Below are 12,528 nucleotides of genomic sequence, written 5' to 3'. Positions count from 1 at the left end.
TGGATACTTTTACTTTCAGGCAATGCTGAATCTTTCTTAATCTGACAGTTAAATTACTGCTTCCCCCCGCCAGTGTCTTTGTGGCAGTAAAATGTGTATCTAATTAGGTCTATAATAAATTGTGGAAGACTATATTATATCAGGAGCTCTGATATTAGATCAAGATTTTAAAAGCATCATTTGTAGGTATTCCTTTAGGTGGTTGTAACCTGTAACATTTTTGCTTTTACAAAATGTCAAACTTGGTGTGTGGCAATAAATCTACCTGACAGAATACTGGCTCATAAAAAGCTGGGATTTAAGATCATCTATGTGCGTGGTAGCCAGTATAATTGATATAGGGCATAAAAAAGCTATTTTGTGGTTCGCTATCAGAATTTATTGAAACTATTGCATTTGAAAAGGGTTTCTGGTGGGTAAGAAAAATATTAAACATGAAGATTGTTGTGAACTATGTTTTGCTCTAGATAATTACAGTGACTTAGGAGTTACTCTAGCCTTCCATCCATGTATATTCCTAACGTCTTCTACAAGGCAGAATAATCCCATGTGCTAGGGGCCTGACTGGAATGATTCTTGTGAGCTAATAATGTACGGCCTGGTATTTGCCTTGTTTTGCTGTCACGTTTTGTTGCTATGTGAGAGAAAGCAGCAACTTGCTAATTTAAGTCTAATATTCAGATACCATTCTTCTTTTGCTCTTAACATAGGACCTTGACTAATCGGGTATAGTCAGATCATTTGACTTGGCTGAAAGTTCCTGTAATTTACTGGCTTCTTATTATAGTGCAAACAAACCTGCATATTACTAACACTTGTCATAAATGTGTAGCCTATTATATTTCTAAAGTATTTGATTCAATTTAAAAATGTGTAATTTTAAACTTTCCGCTGAAGGAAATGGGAGAAGTAAAAATGGGGAGAGAGCTGTTAGTGAAGGATTTTGTGCGGTGGTTCTAGCTGGTGGAATTAGGTAGCACTTATCAAAGTTGTTGACTATCATAAATCAAATCTTTGAAAGTGGGTTTCTAATAGTAACTTGCCTGCTTCTATATTCCCTAAATATTTGTTTCATGATGAAGGGTTTGGGAGCTCAGTTCTTTGTACATTGCTATTCAAGTTGAGCTATGGGACAGACAAAATATTCTATAAGTAGCTGGGAGAAGTCTCACAATCACTAGCCCTTGTTCCTGTGGGGGACTTAAATTTACCACATCTCTACTGGAAATACAGTGCAGCAGAGAGGAAACAACCTAAAAGGTTCCTGGAGTGCATGGAAGATAAATTCTTCACACAGCTGGTGAGTGAGTGAACTAGGGAAGGCACCCTGCTGGACGTGTTATTCACAAACAGAGAAGGACTTGTGGGTGATGTGATGGTTGGAGGCTCTCTTGGGCCTAGTGATCATGAAATCATAGTTTTCAATTCTTAGAAGTAAGGAGGGGGGTTAGCAGAACTGCTACCTTGGACTTCAGGAGGGCAGAATTTGGCTTGTGTAGGAGAGTGGTTGACAGACTCCCTTGGAGTGGTCCTGAAAGGCAAAGGAATTTAGGAAGGCTGGACATCCTTCAAGAAGCAAATATGAAAGGCACAAGAGCAGGTGGTCCCCATATGCCAGAAGATGAGCCAATGGGGAAGACGACCAGCATGGTTGAACAGAGGGCATTGACTGGAACTCAGGAAAAAAGAGTTTGACCTTTGGAAGAAGGGGCAGGCAAATCTGGAGGACTACAAGGATGTAGTGAGGTCATGCAGGGAGAAAATTAGAAGGGCCAAAGCTCAGCTAGAACTTAATTTGGATACTGCCATGAAAGACCAAAAAATAAGTTTCTGAATACTTTAGCAACAAAAGGAGGGATGAGGACAATCTCTGTCCTTTATTGGATGTGGTGGGTAACATAGTGACAAAGGATGAAGAAAAGGCTGAGATACTTAACATGGCCTTTTACTCAGTCTTTAATAGTAAGACCAGTTGTTCTCTAGGTACACAGCCCCCTGAGGTAGAAGACAGGGAGGAGGAGCAGGATGAAGCTGCCATAATCCAAGGTGAAATGGTTAGTGACCAGCAACACCACTTAGATCCACACAAGTCTATGGGGCCAGATGGGATCCACTCAAGGATCCACACAAGTTGATCAGACCAAGTCAGCATGGACTTATAAAAGGCAGGTTCTGCTTGGCTAACCTGATCTCCTATGACCAGGTGGCCTGCTTTTAGTGTATGAGGGAAAGGCTGTGTATGTTGTCTACCTAGACATTGGTGAACACACTGACACTGTTTCCCACAGCATTATCCTGGAGTTTATTGGCTGCTCATGGCTTGGAAGGGCATACTGTTCACTGGATGGCTGGGCCCAAAGGGTGGTGGTGAATGGAGTTAAGTCCAGTTGGAGGCCAGTCACAAGTGGTATTCCCCAGGGCTCAGTACTGGGGCTGGTTCTGTTTAATATCTTCATCAATGATCTGGATGAGGGGATCAAATGCATCCTCAGTAAGTTTGCAGATGACACCAAGTTGGGTGGCAGTGTTGATCTGCTTGAGGGAAGGAAGGCTCTACAGGGGGACCTGGACAGGCTGGATTGATAGGCTGAGACCAATTGTATGAGGTTGAATAAGGCCAAGTGCCAGGCCCTGCACTTTGGCCCCAACAACCCAAATGCAACACTACAGGCTTGGGAAAGAGCTGGCTGGAAAGGTGCCTCGCAGAAAAGGACTGTATATTCATTGACAGCCAGCTGAACATGAGCCAGCAGTGTGCCCAGGTGGCCAAGAAGGCCAATGGCATCCTGGCTTGTATCAGGAATAGTGTCGCCAGCAGGAGCAGGGAAGTGATGGTGCCCCTGTACTTGGCCCTGGTGAGGCTGCACCTTGAATACTGTGTTCAGTTTTGGGCCCCTCACTACAAGGACATTGAGGTGCTGGACTGTGTCCAAAGAAGAGCAACAAGCTGGTGAAGGGTCTGGAGAACAAGTCTTATGAGCTGAAGCAACTGGGGTTGTTTAGTCTGGAGAAGAGGAGGCTGAGGGGAGACCTTATCGCTCTCTACAACTACCTGAAAGGAGGTTTTAGTGAGGCGGATATTGGTCCCTTTTCCCAGGTCACTAGTGATAGAACAAGAGGAAGTGGCCTTAAGTTGTGCCAGGGGAGCTTTTGATTGGATATTAGGAAAAGTTTCTTCACCAGAAGGGTTGTCAAGCACTGGAACGGGTAAGCCCAAGGAAGTTGTGGAGTCACCATCCTTGGAGATATTTAAGAGACCTGTAGATGTGGTGCTTAGGGACATTGTTTAGTGGTGGACTTGGCAATGCTGGGTTAACAGTTGGGCTTGATGATCTTAAAGGTCTTTTCCAGCCTAAATGAATCTATGATTCTATGTGATTAACATGCTTATGTTCACCTTTGATCTTGGTTACTGTCTGCAATTTCATGATAAGAGAGGAAACTAACTGTTGGCATCAAATAGTTGGTGGTCAAGCAAGTTCTTCGGAAGAATTCAGACCTTGGATAGTGTGTGGTTAGGTTACTTCAAGTTTTCCTTTGAAACTAAGACTTGTGTCTTATTTTAAACATCTTCTGACTACTCTGAAAGACCAGAGCCCAAGTAATTAGATGGTAATTAGAATCAAGGAGTTAAACTGCATGATCCTGATTTCTGTTCTGGGCCAATCTCTGAAGTTTTCTATGTATCAAGAGAATGGTATGATCAAGTGAAGTACTGGTAGATAACACACTTCTGGTGACAGTAACCAAAACACCCAGCATATAAACAAATTATCTACTCACCTCAGAAAGGCATCTAAAACTTTGATTCTAATGTTTCCCAATTTCAAAAGCGTAGAATGGGTTGGGCTCCAAGGGACATCTAAAGATTGCCTAACCCACCCTCCTGCCATGGGCAGGGAAGTCTTTCACTAGATAAGGTTGCTCAAAACCCCATCCAAACTGGCCTTGAACACAACCAGTGCTGGGGCATCCACAACTTCTCTGGGTAACTTCCAGTGACTCATCATCCTCATTGTAAATACATTCCTTATGTTCATACTAAACCTACCCTCTTTCTGTTTAAAACCATTGCCTCTTATTGTTATTGCAGGCCTTGGTAAAAGGTCTCTCTGCCTTTCTTATAAGTCCCCTTTATATACTGAGAGGCTGCAATAAGGTCTATTTTGTTCAGGCTGAACAACCCCAACTTCCTGTTTCTCTTCATAAAGGAGATGTTCCAGCCCTCTGATCACTTTTGTGGCCCTCCTCTAGACCCACTCCAACAGGTCCATGTCTGTCTTGCACTGGTGACCCCAGAACTGGATGTAGTACTCCAGGTGGGGTCTCATGAGTGGAGAAATGTACAGCAAGAAGAGAGGGGGAAGGAGGTTGGTGCTGTTGCAGGTAATGAAGAGCCTAGCCACAGAGCACAAGAATAAGTAGGTGTGACAAATGCTGCAGTGTGTCCTCTTACCATTAAGAAGATATACAGGTTCTCTGAGATATTAATAGCTGAATGTTCAAAAGAACAACCAAATGAAGCAATATCATTAAGTTCCATATGCTTTGCCTTTAAGTCTTCTTTTCTGGTATTTCCCCCAACCATTGGCCCATAATTAACTTATTTGTCTAAAATTCAGTAGGTATCTAGGGATTTAAAAGCTAATGTGTCCTTAATCATGGTCAGTAATTTTAATCCTATTCGCTTTGCAAGTGGAAGAATAATGCACTGCAATTTAAATGGGCAAAACCAGTCTCCCTTCTCCTCCACAGCCAGCCGCTAGTCCTCAGCCTATTGGTCTCTTCTCTCAGTAAGATCACCTACATGGTAAATGGAGAAATAATCATGGTCAGTCTTACATGTTCATGTCTGTGTTTGTGAGGAGTGCTTAGTGTAACATGGATTTCTTTCCCAGAGTTATTACCTTCACTGCCCCAGAGCTGGCTGCAGTAATGTAATGGAGGAGTGAAGATGACTGGGGCAGGAATGGGGGGAGGCAACTTCCCAGGGGTCATGCTGTTTTATCCTGACCATAAATGCTTGCATTTCCCATGCAGTGCTTGATCTGATATCATGTCCTGTCAGTTTTCTGTGGCCTTGTAGTTCTTCTGCTATTAAGCAACAGTGGCCAGAGGATAAATTTTCCTCTCATTCCTTCTCACTCCTCCCATCACTTCTATGTATGTCAGGTAGGTTGGTTGTCACCTACAGGAATATTAAATAAGACTGAGTCTTACCACCTGTTCTGGGACATTCTTAGTAGGACAAACAGGATTTTCCTTGGTTTTCAGTGAAAATAGCGCTCATTATTATACCCCATACTGCAATTGGATAAAGGAGTGCTGGCAGTGCTACATAGTCTTTACCATGATATGGCCTATTAAGAGTAAGATAGTGTTTCTGAAGAGCACCTTTTCTTCCAGGAGATAGCTGGGATGTGGTCTTAAAACAATCTAATTATTTTGAATCTGCTCTTGCTGCCTATGCTATCAATTTACTCTGACCTGAAGTTTCTGCTCTGTGCCCTCTGTGTCCTTTCTGCATGATACCGATTTCCATGATCATTAGGCTAATGAAGCATTTCAATAAATCATGGTGTAAAGTCATAGTCACCTGTTCAAAAAGGTGTAAATGACATTTTCATGCATTCAGGGGACCTGTTGTACAGTGAGGATAGTTATAACTGTTCAATAGGAGGCCTTTCAATAGGGATCTAGGAGAAAGGACTGACAGGATATTTTGGCTGTGTTCTGCAAAATAGGCTCTGGCCCTTCTTGATGTCACCTGGGTTGCACCATAAGAGAGTAACAATAAGTGCACAGGTCTTCATTTAGTAAAGAGGTTAACTTAGAGAGCTTCTCTGCAGCCTCCCAGTGAAACGACAAGCTTACTGGGGAAATAAAGGGATGTTTAAGTTCTGGCATAAAGCTACAGCTGGAGAAAACTTGAGTTTTCCAGGATGGGACTGGGACTACCATTTACTGGTACCTGAAGAAGTGATCAAATATACCGGAAGTTAGAAATGTAAAATGAGATAGTAACTTAAGGATCTCTGAAGGTTTTCTAGGCCAGAGACCTCCTCAAAGTAGGGCTGATTTCAAAGTTGTCCTCTGCTTTCCTACCACTCTTTCTGGAAGTAATTAGTGGGACTAAGCATAATTTAAGATTGTAAACCTCTCCCTTCAGATATGTGTGGCTCTTTCATAAAAACAACCTCTCTGAAAGCATTCACAAGCAGCATTTTGGGGGCCCTAATCAAGGTGGCAGGGTTCTGACTTGTCACCAAAACTTTTCAGGTTTAATTCTAAGAATTTTTTAATGAATATCCGTTTCAAAAAACATCTTCCTGAATAAAAGACCTTTCCTCCTCTCTATCAATCAATAATGAATTTGGAAAGAAACCATTCTACATTTTATGATCAGATGTTTTCAATGTAGCTAACAGCTGCATCTCTTCATGCAGACCCAGCAGAGAGGACACAAACATGTATGCTTTACATGGATGTCAATCCATGGCTGTCATTACAATGAATGCAAGCTCTAGTGGAAGAATACAATGAACTAACAGCGTATACATTTTTAAGTGACAGCATACACATGCAATGAAGTCTGGTAGCTTGTGCATGCTGTGTGTTAAAGAAGTTACTTACAATAGACAATTAGGTGCTTTAATGACAGAAATGGAGCAAAGTATCTTGAAACCAGATAGGAGGACTGCAACAGCTGTTAAGCTATTTCTTAAAATGCACCCTTACTACTATGGAAGAAATGTAAGACACATGGTGGGACTGCAGCCACTATTTATACACAATCCCTTGGTCCCAGGAGAAATTTCTTTCATTTATGAATATTGAAGCTTTAAAAAAACCCAAGCCAACATATTTTACGTGTTACATCTGCGTATTCTGTTGTGAATGCATACTATCACTGTGTGGTAGATGTTAATCCTAGATCTTAAAACTTGTTTTTCTCTCAGGGTGGAAACACATTATTCACATCTGGAGCTCACTAGAAAGGGGCATTGAGAGTTGTTTGGAAACTTGCATGTGTAATTATTTCAGTACTGGAAGCATGTCCCCCTTGGTTTTACAGGAGTCCCAGTAAAAGGGCACAGCACTTCAGACGTCATGGAAATAAAGCACATGTGGATGTAATGAAATATCTTTTATATCTTGTATTGAGTATGAATAGCATACCTGACCTAGTTATTAAGCATATAAGGTATTATAAATATTCAAATCTTAAATTGTCTGTTCTCTGCAGGAAAAAAATGAAGTTTTAATTTACCCAAATTAAGACCTAGCAGTGAGGGAACACTAGTAGATGTTTTCCTGAAAAAATATGCTGGCTTAGGTATATTTGTTATATGCCTTATCTTCAGAAGATAAAGGTGTTTCAGACACAGCAAGGCCATTCAGAATCTTGCTAGAAAGACACGTGTGGATTTGCTTGAGAGAATTCTGGAAAGAAAGACTGACTATACTTTGGACCATCAAAAAGTATGGGACTTGTATGACTTTTGGACACTTGTATATGTCCTCTTCCAGACCTAATCTGCTAATGTCTATTGTGAAACTGCTCGGAACTGCCTTTTAAAGCTTAACTTTTATTCTAGACCGCTGCTCCAAATATACTTAAGTGACTGTGTCTTCTAGATTTTCATTCTGATCTTTTTTCCTCTGCCAATTCTGGAGGTCATCCAACTAGACCTTTTTAAAATGTAGCCTCAGTATTACAGTGACATAAATAGCTCTTCATATTTGCATTGTTAGCATTACAGGTCTACCTTTTAAAACCTGGTCTCCTTGGTAACAAGTGCTGCAGACAATTTGAGGACTTTGCATTCTGCTTACAAGCAAGAGGAGACTCTCCAGGAAGTATGTTTTGGTGCTTTAAATATGATCTTCCTAAAAATAATAGCAAGGATCTAAATGCTCCTCAGAATTTTTGGCTGTGTTTCATAGGAAATAATTTTACCGTTATTCTCTCCTGGATTTTAGGAATACAGTCAACCATGAAGCTCAGTATGCCTTCCAAAAGCAGGCATGCATCTTTTAGTTATTTAAAGTCCTGTTCTAAAACTTTAAGGAACCTCCAAGTAAATCTTAAAGCTTTGTCAAGCTTCTGTGCTTCTTGTGTCCACTGTAGTCCCTGAAGAAAGAAGGCTACAGGGTCACACCTGTTCCTTGAAATGAATTGTAAGATTATGCTGGAGTAGCTTTGAGGTCACAATACAGGGATACAAAATCCCCAAAGGACAAAAGAGATTCTTTCATCTGCATGATCTAAACAGGTGTTGCCATCTTTTATGCCAGCTGCCAAATCTTGGCAGAAAGCAGTGTTAATGAATAGAAGACAAAATAAGGTGTCAGTACTTTGTCTTGAAACCTGGTTTTCGCTACTTGGTTTTTCATTCCATGTGTGACTTGCGTAAGTGCATAAACAGGAAGGAGCTGCTGTTCTGTTTGCAATATACTTTTCTGAGACTTGGACATACCAAGTGTTTGCCCTGAGCTAGCTAATGAATAGTCACTGTAGACTGAAGGGTGGAGAGTTGAAAAATACTGCGTATATTTTTGAGTGGGACATAGAAAGTAAACTGAAAAATGTTATTTTATATGGATTTGAGATAAAACAGATCTACCTACCTTGGTTTTGCTTTCAAAATTCAAATGTACAGTTAAAGGCAAGAGCCTGGCACAGAAATTAAAATTCTATGAAGTGGAAGGTTCTGAAATAAGTTGGTGTGACAGGTCTCCCTTTACTTCCAAGAAAGAGTTTCTGCATGAGTTACTGGTTAGGAGTACTGAAGAAGCATGGCTAGCAAAATATCTTGCTTATAACATGCATTTTTGAGCAATTGCAGGTACTTCTTTTTGATAACCAAAATAACACTGAAAGTTCAAATCCTGAAGAATTAGCAAACACGGTATTAGAGAGATATAGATCTTATCCAGTTGATGTATATAAAGTTCTTAAAGGAAAGAGGAAAAAATAACTCAATACATGTTGTAAACTGAAAAGAGATATTTCAAACTTAATTGTACGGTTAATTTTTCAAGGTAGTATTTGAAATTGATATGAAAAATCTTCAAACATAGAATAATAGAAAGTGACTTCTTTATTACTACTGCTGACATCAGCTAAAGACTAAATAATTTTATTGTTATCTAAACCTTGTTTCTTTTATTAAGAAAAAATTTAAACACTGTTACTGGTAACTGAGATAAGTTTGTAACGTCCATCACTAGTCCATGGTGGATGTTGATGAACAACATGAATCCTCATCAGGTTAGCTGAGACAAAATTACAGCTACAGCTAAGCCCTTAATGACAATGGATAAAAGGTATGTTTTCCAGGCCAGAATAGATTGGTCAAGATGAGTATGTCGGTACCAATGTACTCTGAGAATGGGCTAAATGTCAGGTTATTGATTGTTGGGAGAGGAAGTGGCTATCTGGGTGTGTGATGGGAATGACATGCAGTCTCTACTCCTCCTGGGCTTGTGGTTACAGCTGTTCTCTCCAAACTGTAAGTCAAGAAAACAGTGATCTAGGTGAGAAGCACAAGCTTAAATTATGCTTTGTTCAGTAAATTTCAGGTAGTTTCAGTGTATGATGAGGGCGAGCCTATGTTCTAGCCCATCAACACCAAAGTGTGCTTTCACCACAGCAAGTCCATTGGTGATATGAGGATGAGCAAAGCACATGTTGAACTTAAATGAAGAAGAGAAGGAAGAAATTAATCTGCCAATGAGTGAATATGTTCCCTTAGAAACCAGATATCTTAATCGCAATTAGGAAATCAAACTTGACACTTCTGTTTCTGTGAAACTTAGTTTATGTCTTGACGCTTGTGGCAGGTTAATACTCCAAGCTGTAACAGGGAAACCTGTCCTGCATGACACTGCAAACAAGACTGGGGCTTTCCAAGAACTGAAGTTTCTGCTTCTTCTACTTCTGTATAATATTAGTTTTGTGACTGAGCAGAGTAATCTAATTATAGGTCTGTATTTGAAAGAAATACTAGAAACTTTTAATATGGGCTCAAAGCATCATTCCTTGTGCATAATGAGATCATATCCACATCTACAGAGGTGTTTAAACTTGTATCCACGATTCATAGACTGTGCTAGTCTGCTTCCCAAGTACTAACTCCTTTTTCTGTAGAATCAGTTCTACAGAACGTAAATTTAACAACAAACTTTCTCTGTAACTGTTCTAATTTTTTTTAAAATATCTACTTTATAAACTAACAAAACAACCTTTGAAACATAAGTGATGCACACTTAAAACCCTAAGTGTCATATGTCTATTTGTTAGCTTATGTTGCCATTTGAAATATGACCACAAAAGACAGATGGAAAATACAATTTGTAGTTATCCAGGTTACTTGTGGAATTAATTAGGAAACTGACAACAAATGATGTGTCTCCAAAAAAAATTTTTTGCTTTTTGGAAAAGATGTTTACTGCTATTTACTTAGCTCAAAAATATTGAAACTACCATGGTTTCCCCAAGAGCAGTTTCAGAATGAAAGACACATTTTATTCCAGCTGATGTGGTGAAGCTATTGCACTGCACTGGGATGTTTCGAAGGTTTAGGTTAAGTAGAGCTGTTGACCCAAGCTACATTTACAGTGCTTGGAAAGAATGCATTGGCCTTCATGGTGCATGAATGGAAATGGATTTGAATACTGGGGTGGCGGGTTGGGATTTCTATTTCTTGTGGGGACAACTGGCTTGGTGCTGTTCTGGAGAAAATAAAAAGCTTTGAGGCTGCAAACTCTCCTTTTGAGAGGAAGTAACTAATATGACTATCTGAATACACAAAATATGGAGGTGATAAAAGCTGATGTATCATTGGTTCCCAGACTTTTACACTTCAGATATTAGCTGTTCCAAGACTTGACACTAGACAAGTATTTTTAAAATGTCATATCACGTCACTGTCTTGGTACATGGAGTTCACCTTATTAATAATACATTTGAAGAGCTGTTGTTTCAATCTTCAAGTACTTTCTCTTGGGGGGGAAGATCTGTGTCTTTGAATTGGCAAAATTTCTATATGGATAATTTTGTTTAAAAAGTGTATGAAACCATAAGGGGTTACTTCAACAAGATTTTATAATATTAAAAGTCTTAATGTTCTGTCATGATACTGAATAGTCATGGTTTTCTTTTTCCCTTTCTATTTATCAAAACTGAGTAGCCCATTAGCTAGGCTTAAGACACTACATTTACTGTAGAGCAACTGAATTATTTCAAGTTACATCTCTAATTTTGCTGTCACAGAATAGAGGTAAAAGTTGCACAGTTAATGAATGACCTTATGTTTTGACTTTGTCTTGCATCTTTTAGACAGCCTGACTACTGAGTCAGACATTTTTGAAAGAGTAAATAGTAGGAGTACAATCAAACCAGCAACAGTCTGGATCAATGTCTAACTGTACCCTTCAAGTGGATCATTTAGCAGGCTTTAAATAAACCAAACAAAAAATGTGGGTGTTATAATAACTTTTATTGTGTTGAAAAACATACAAGACCCTTGTTTTGCTCAGTATAATTCAGTGTTTTTGTTTGTTTGACTCCAGGAAATATCACAGGATCGTGGTGGTTGGGTTGTGTAAGAATTCAGATTTCAAATGCGTTGTCTTTAAACTTAAACTAATTGGATGCACTTTTTTCTCCATGTTCTTCCAGCTCTTAAACTCTTAGTAATAATTCAATTCTTCTAAACATTCTCACTGAAAGTGTTCAAAGATTTACTGTGAAGTAAATAGCTTGCATGGATGCATTGGCCAAACCTTAATAATTTTTTGCCTTATTTTAAATTCTTTAAATTCCTGTTTGTAGACTTGCATCAGAAGAGAAACTGATCGGTGGTTAAAAATCTTCATTGACTTGTTTAAAAAGGTTTACACGGAGGTTTGGGATGAAGTAACATGATCTGGGTATCCTGCTTCTCCTAATACACTTAGATTTCTAACTGTGTAGACATCTGTCTTGGGGTAGGATAGAAATACAAACTGAGAGGAAATCTGAGGAAAACACCTCTGGGGACTACTAATTAACAGCGAAATAGTCTTTTGGAAGTTTAATTACACTGTAGACTTGCTGTATTGGAATCTGCTGAAATCTATTTTCCCTGTATGCTTCATCAATTTGCATAAAACTCATTAGTTGGCAAACATGGGGAATTGCTGGTCATACTGACATATCAAAGCCTGCTGTTTAACCACATTCTGGGTATGGTGTGTTGGTATAAACAGTCTTTCTCTGTTTCTTGCAGTAGGTCAAATATATTTTGAGTCCTGAGTCTTTGAATTTTCTAGATGTCTGAAACTAAGTTTTTAGTTGGTGCTACACAAAATTTTTAATGCTTCATAAAAAAACTTGGTTTGAAAAATGTTTGAGAAAGCTGGATAATATGCGAGATGTTTTGAACTATATTATGTCATGTGGTACTTTAGGAATGGCTATGAGGACTTGCATTTCTTGAGAACTGAAGATAAACTATTAATAAGCAAAATTATATGAACAGA

The sequence above is a fragment of the Phalacrocorax carbo genome, chromosome 1, assembly GCF_963921805.1.
Source record: "Phalacrocorax carbo chromosome 1, bPhaCar2.1, whole genome shotgun sequence".
In the NCBI taxonomy this organism is placed as follows: Eukaryota; Metazoa; Chordata; class Aves; order Suliformes; family Phalacrocoracidae; genus Phalacrocorax; species Phalacrocorax carbo.
Note: the sequence above shows the minus strand (reverse complement) of the source record.